The sequence below is a fragment of the Cervus canadensis genome, chromosome X (genome assembly GCF_019320065.1).
Source record: "Cervus canadensis isolate Bull #8, Minnesota chromosome X, ASM1932006v1, whole genome shotgun sequence".
NCBI lineage: Eukaryota > Metazoa > Chordata > Mammalia > Artiodactyla > Cervidae > Cervus > Cervus canadensis.
This window is the reverse complement of record NC_057419.1, coordinates 138603496-138609495: the sequence shown is the minus strand read 5'-3', so window position 1 is coordinate 138609495 and position 6000 is coordinate 138603496. Positions and strand designations below refer to the sequence as shown.

General features: G+C 57.7%; 1 protein-coding gene across 2 annotated transcripts in view; it reads left to right on the top strand.

The window, feature by feature from the left end:
- Window positions 1-322: 322 nt before the first annotated feature.
- Window positions 323-6000, top strand: part of FRMPD3 (FERM and PDZ domain containing 3) — a 144230-nt gene continuing 138552 nt past the window's right edge. The window contains exons 1-2 of one of the 2 annotated variants that reach the window (XM_043459469.1): window positions 323-397; window positions 768-1299. The gene's annotated coding sequence lies outside the window, so the exon portion shown is untranslated. Of the gene's footprint in view, window positions 398-767; window positions 1300-6000 lie in introns of those variants that run through there. The other variant, XM_043459472.1, reaches the window with a different exon arrangement.

The following is a 6000-nucleotide window of genomic DNA, read 5'->3' as shown; positions in this document are numbered from 1 at the left end:
TAAAAATGTCCTGAGATCATTCATCAGGCACTGTGCTGTGCCTGGCTACTCTCCTTTAGGGTGTGTGTGTGTGTGTGTGTGTGTGTGTGTGTGTAGGGTGTGTGTGTGTGTGTGTAGGGTGTGTGTGTGTGTGTGTAGGGTGTGTGTGTGTGTGTGTGTGTGTGTGGTGCAGGACCCTCCCTCCATCTGCTGGTGAACACAAACACGCACACACACCTTAACCTCCTTCTCTTCTCACCAAACCCAAACCGACTGCATGCTCAAAGTGGACCTCTGCCAGCCGGCGGATCGCGCCCTTCCTGTGGTGGGCTCTCCAGGCTGGGCCTGGGCTCGAAACAGCTCGCACTCCAGTGCTGGGGAGAGGCGCTGCGAGCTGGAGCCGGAGCCGAAACTCAAGGTGCGTGTGGACGCCGGCGATGGTGACCAGAAGGGGGGCTGCAGGGCGGGCAACCCAAGCAGAAGGCGAATAAACCCCAGGGGCGAGGAGGTGATGGAGGCAAGGTCAGGGGCCAGGGAATGAAGTCCCGAGGCGAGCGGCCCCTTGGCTCCTTCTCCGCAGTTCATCCCCTGCCCCCATTTCCCCCACTTTCCCTGGGTTCACTTTGGAAATGGGCTTGTCTTCTTAGCCGCCAGCAGTTTCCCCGGTAGAGCCCAGCCGGAACGGTCAGGTTCAAGAAGTGAGGCAGCGCCGGGCTGGGGAGCTGGGTTGGCGGGGTTGTATCTTGGGAGATTCTTTCCCCAATTGTCAATGTTGTGCTTATTTTTAGTTGTGACCCGAGCCGGCAGCTGTGCCTTTAAGCCGTGTTCCCATTCGGGGAAACCGACGCCAGCACTCGAGGGTCGGGAGGCGCTGGAGAGGCCCCTCGTTCCGTACTCCCCTCTTTCCTCCCCCTCCCCTCCCCTCCCCCCGCCCCCTCTTCCCTCCCCTCCTCGGCCGTCCGGCCGCCTCGCCGCCATCCGTCACCTCGCAGCCGCCTGCCGCACTCCCGGAGCGAGCGAGACGAGCGAGCCACGGCGATGGTGCCGCCCGCGGCGCAGCCATGGAGCCCGCCCGAGGAGCCCGCGCGCGCCGCTGCCAGCCTGCCCGCAGCCCGCCGCCTGCGCGCCAGCTCCCCGCGTCCCGGGCCAGCTGCTGCCGCCCCGCCAACCTTCGCCAGCCCCACCGCCCGGCGCCACTGAGCCCCACGCCCGTGCCGGGCTCGGGGACACGGGCGCCCTAGTCCCGCCGCCGCCGCCGCCGCCGCCACCGCCGCCGCGCCGCCGAAGAGCAGGAGGAAGAAGAGGAGGCGGAGGAGGAAGGTAAGAGGCGCGTTGCTTCCAGGGGGGCGCGCCCGCAGTCTCAGCCCGGCTGGGGGTGAGTCGCGGCGGGAGCGTGCAGCCCCGGGGCCGGCTCGGGGATGCCGGGCGCTTTGGCGCCCCCGGGAGCCGGGAGCCGGGGCGGGGGGGCGCCCAGCGCCGGGCCGCCCGGAGTTTGGGCGGTCTATGGCCGGGGGGAGCAGCCGGTGGTGTGCCCGCTGCCCGGGTGAGTCGCCAGCTTGGCGGGCTCGCCTTGGCCGCCGGGGGTGCGGGTTCAGGAGCCGAGCGCAGGGGAGCTCAGCGCGTTCATTATGGAGCCTTTGTGTGTGCGCCAGGGCCGTGGGCACAGTTGGGAGAGCCGGTGAGACACCGGGCCTGGCTGCTGGGAGGTGGCCACTTAGCCGGGGTACCCCGAGAAGCCCAAGCCTCGGGGCTGCCAGAAACAGCTGTCTGAAGCATGTGCCTGGTTCCCGGGGCCATGTTCACACGCGGACACGGACGCACACACAGCCGCACCGTATAACAGCTTACAGAGTCACCCCCAGCCAAAGAGGAAACACACACACACACACACACCCCTACAGTTGCCCCCTCCCACCAGGATGCTAATAAAGCAGTCACCCAAACACAGACCCCTACATGCACCCCCTCCCCAGCACCGCTAACACATGTACACACACACACACACACACACACACACACACACACACACTCAACTCCCCAGCTGGGTGTTTTGGAGCTTGGAGAGTGTGTCTGTGAATGAGTGTGTTGTCTCAGAGAGACTACATGACAACTGCACATCACTGCAGATGCAGTACCTGCGCCCCCCAAGACATACACAACCTCCCCCCATCCCAAGGTGCTGTAGACCCCTCCACCAGGGCCCTTAAGAACTCCATTCTGGCCAAAAAACGTTCCCAACTCTTGTAGTCATGCCCATTCACACCCAAGCTCTTGGGCCTCTCTTGCACACACACACACTGAAACCACTGCAGGGGCAAAAATGCTTGAAACCATCCTGTTAGAAGCAGGTAGTATGCCCATCATTTGCCACCAAAGAGCCCTTGATCACAGTATACCCCCAATTCTGCCAGACCTGTCCCCTCCCCTCTGCATCTTAGTCCAGCTGCAGAGCCCTAGAGTCCACCGGGTGGTCTCTACCTCCTACAGCTCTTGCGAGGGCGGGGCAGTCCCTGGACTCCTGCCCTGTACCACAAACTGCTGTTAAGAGCAAGGCTGCCTTGGGGGCACCCTTCTTGGCGTGGAGGGTGGGGGACTCTATGCTGACGCAGAAAGAAGCCCCAAGTGAGTTTTCACCCCTGGAAGTCTTGGAGTAAAAAGCACACACTTTGGCCTTGAGGGCCCCGGGCTGTTGTGGCGATTCAGCCACCAGGGCCATCAGCTGGGGGGACCTTGCCCCTCCCTCCCTTTCCGGGCCCGTCAAGCTCACTGCAGGAGAAACTGGGGAACCCAGTTTCCTGGGAGCTGAGAGAGGCTTCCCAGGAAGCCTTTGCTATTTCCTCTGAGCCAAAGACTCTCGGCTCTCCCCTGGGAAACCTCAACAAGACTTGGCCATGCCCAGGCAGACATGCTAGCTTCTACCCAGTTTCATAGCTTATTTTATTTTATTTTTTCATGTGAGAGAAGCAATTCAGTCTCAGCAGCTTGGTGTGAGGGTACCCTTGAGGTGAAATAAGATGTGATGTATGGTATGTGTGGAGGGGAAGCAAGTTGGTGTGTGTGTAGGGGGGAACTAGTAGGTTTGACTGGTTTAAGCGGAGACTGTAGCCCTTGGTAAAATCGTGACTGAGATGCTTCGACGTCAGAACACCTTCCCTGCACCCCTTCGGTCGGCTGCTCGGGTGCCTCTGGGTCCCCTCCCCCACTCCCTTAGATGCTTAGATGGGGCTTGCTCCCAGCTCAGTCAAATCTAATGACAGAATCCTGGTCTGGCCTAGGTGTTAATAGCTGATGGCGGTGTATTGCCTTTCCCATTCAGTTAATATTTGCATTTTCAAAGGAGACAGAGGAGTGGCTCTGTTGGTGGGGCTTTGGGCACCTGTGGCAGGACCCGAGGCTAGAGCCGCTGTGGATGGCGTCAACTGTCTGTCTGGCCCTGAGTTATGCGTGACGCGTGTGTGGGAATGAGGATGTGGGAAGGTGGGATGTAATTATGGAGGACTTGGAGGCCCACAGAGAGAAGGTTTAAATGGTTGTGAGAGGTAGTTGGGAGCCACTGCAGGATTCTGAGAAGGGAGGGGATATGATCTAAGCAGGAGAGAGACACTCCTTGCTGTGTATTTAGATATCCTTCCCTCTCTCCCACCAACACCCACTACCACAATTGGCTGACAAGTGTGAGCTGATGTGACCACCAGAGAGAGGAGGCTGGCCAGAGTAGGGGGGTAGGCGCCCCAGGTTCTTGGCTCTCAGCATCTCCCAGATCTGAGGTGCCCTGCAGACTGGCTGGGCTAGCTGCCCAAAGCCAGCAAGTGCCCCCATAAACACCAGCTAGTGATGCTGTTGGTGCTGTGGCTTCCAAGAGTCAAGCTTCTGCCTCCCTGGGTGAGGGGGCTGGGGACTCCTAGGAGGCTGCAGGAGTCTGGGGACCTCTCTCTGGTGAATGGCACAGTTCCTGGGTCTTGGGGAAGTGAGCTGTGTGGCCTGATTGGGGGATTTTGCCACCAACCAGGCCTTTGGGGAGCAATAATAGATTGAAAAAGTGCAACAGGAAAGCCTTGGGATTGCTGAGAACAGCAGCAGGCTGGGCAAGGCAGGAGGGGGCGAGGGGTGGGATTTGGGGGTTGCTCAGGGGGGCAGGGGCAGAAAGAGGCATTGGTCCTGCACTGCCCCACTGCAGTAGTCCCCCCTGAGTCCCTGAAGGGAGCAGGACAGCAGAAGCACTCTGTACCCACCCACCCCCACTCTGCAGAAATGATTGGGTTCCGCAGCCCAGCACCAGAGGAGGCACCCTGAGAGGGCAGTACCAATGCCATGGAAGCAGGATCCCTGTTCCTTTGAAGCCTTCAGGCTAGCTGAAGCGACAAAACACACACACATATACATTGCACATAGTACCTTCAGACAGACAGGCAGACACACAAGCACACTTGTGCACATATGCACATACATACCCGAAGACATACACACCTGGAGCAAATTATGGGAAATGAGGCCCACGCTGACAAGCCCAGCTTCTGGGGGTTCATGCTTCACAGAGGCCCTGCTGATCACTTTTAGAGGGCTGGGAGGGCCCTCATCCATACTAGGTGAAGACCCTTAGCTCAGACAGGCCCCTGGGAGAAGGCCACACCCAAGATAGCTTCAGCTGTGGTCCAGCCTTAAGGCTATTAGCATTCGCAGCAGAAAACTCTGTTCTGGCTCTTCTCTCAAGGACTTCTGTTTTTCTTCTTACCATAAATTCAAAAAGGAAAACATTCTCTTGCATTATCAGCAGCCTAAACGAAGGACTCTCAAAATGGGCTAGACCTTGCGGCCCTGCTGAGAAATCTGAGGGCTGGGGCAGAGGGGAGGGAGCAAGGGGAGGGAAGGGCACCACCTTCCCTCCTTTCTAGTCCACCCTCCAGCTGAGCTGAGGGCAGGGATCTTGGGGTCCTGTATTATTTCCCACCCACGACAGGCGGTACCCCTTTTTCTGAGGGCACCATCCTTCTGATAGAATGTTAACAGCCCAGTGGCACACCAGCGCCTACTCCCCTGGGCAGTTAGAAACCAGAGTGTGCATATGACAGTATGACAGGGCGGGTGCGGCGGGGAGGGCAGGGGGAGGCGAGGGAGGGGACGCTGCCTCTTACATGGAGGAGCCAGTGTGCTTGTTTGTGTTTGCATTGATAAACAGGTGATGAGCTGGTTTCTCTGGATGCATGCCCCAGCTAGTGACCTTCTTCTGAGCCCAGCTTCACCTTGTCATTAACCACCCTGCTAGCCATCTCTAGCTTTTTGAAGATGCTCTCTGCCTGGCTGTACTGTTTGGGTCTCCTTCCACCTCTTTTTTTCTCTGTTTTGCTATTACTCTTCCTACCCCTCAGATCCAGGTGTCCTCTTCCTGTTTCCACTTCCTCTGTCTGCAAGGGCGTGCAGCTGGGGGTCATGGCTTCCCCTCTCACCCTTCTCCTGACCATTCCCACTTCTCTAACCCAAACTTAACCCCTCCCCACTATGTCAGTCCTCGATTTCCACCTTCTTGCTGAGGGCTTCCCCTTGGATAGTCTGCCATCATGTCCGACTCAACGTTCACAAATTCAACTCGTTAAAAATGACTTGCTTTTCTGACCGCTCTATTACACATGCTTTCTGGTCTCCCAGACTAGAAATAGAAACTTCAGAACCATCTCTGACTCTACCCTGGCTCACCCTGACCGTGCTGCCACCTCAAGTACACTGTACTAGTGTCTCTCCTTTCCGGTCCATAGTACACACACTGGCTGGATTAATATTACTAATATCCTTTATTCATGACATGTATGATCATCTTTGAGAGAGTGATTACCTGTGGGGGTAAATTTCAGCTTCCTGAGCCTGGCATTCAAGGCTCTCCTTGAGTGGGCCTAACACTGTGTATTCTTCCAAGCTTATTTTCTACTCTTTGCCTACATCATGGATTCTCAAATTTTAATGTGTCTCAAAATCGCTTGGGGGAACTGCTAAAATGCAGATTCCTGGGTCCCTCATCTGAACTTCTGC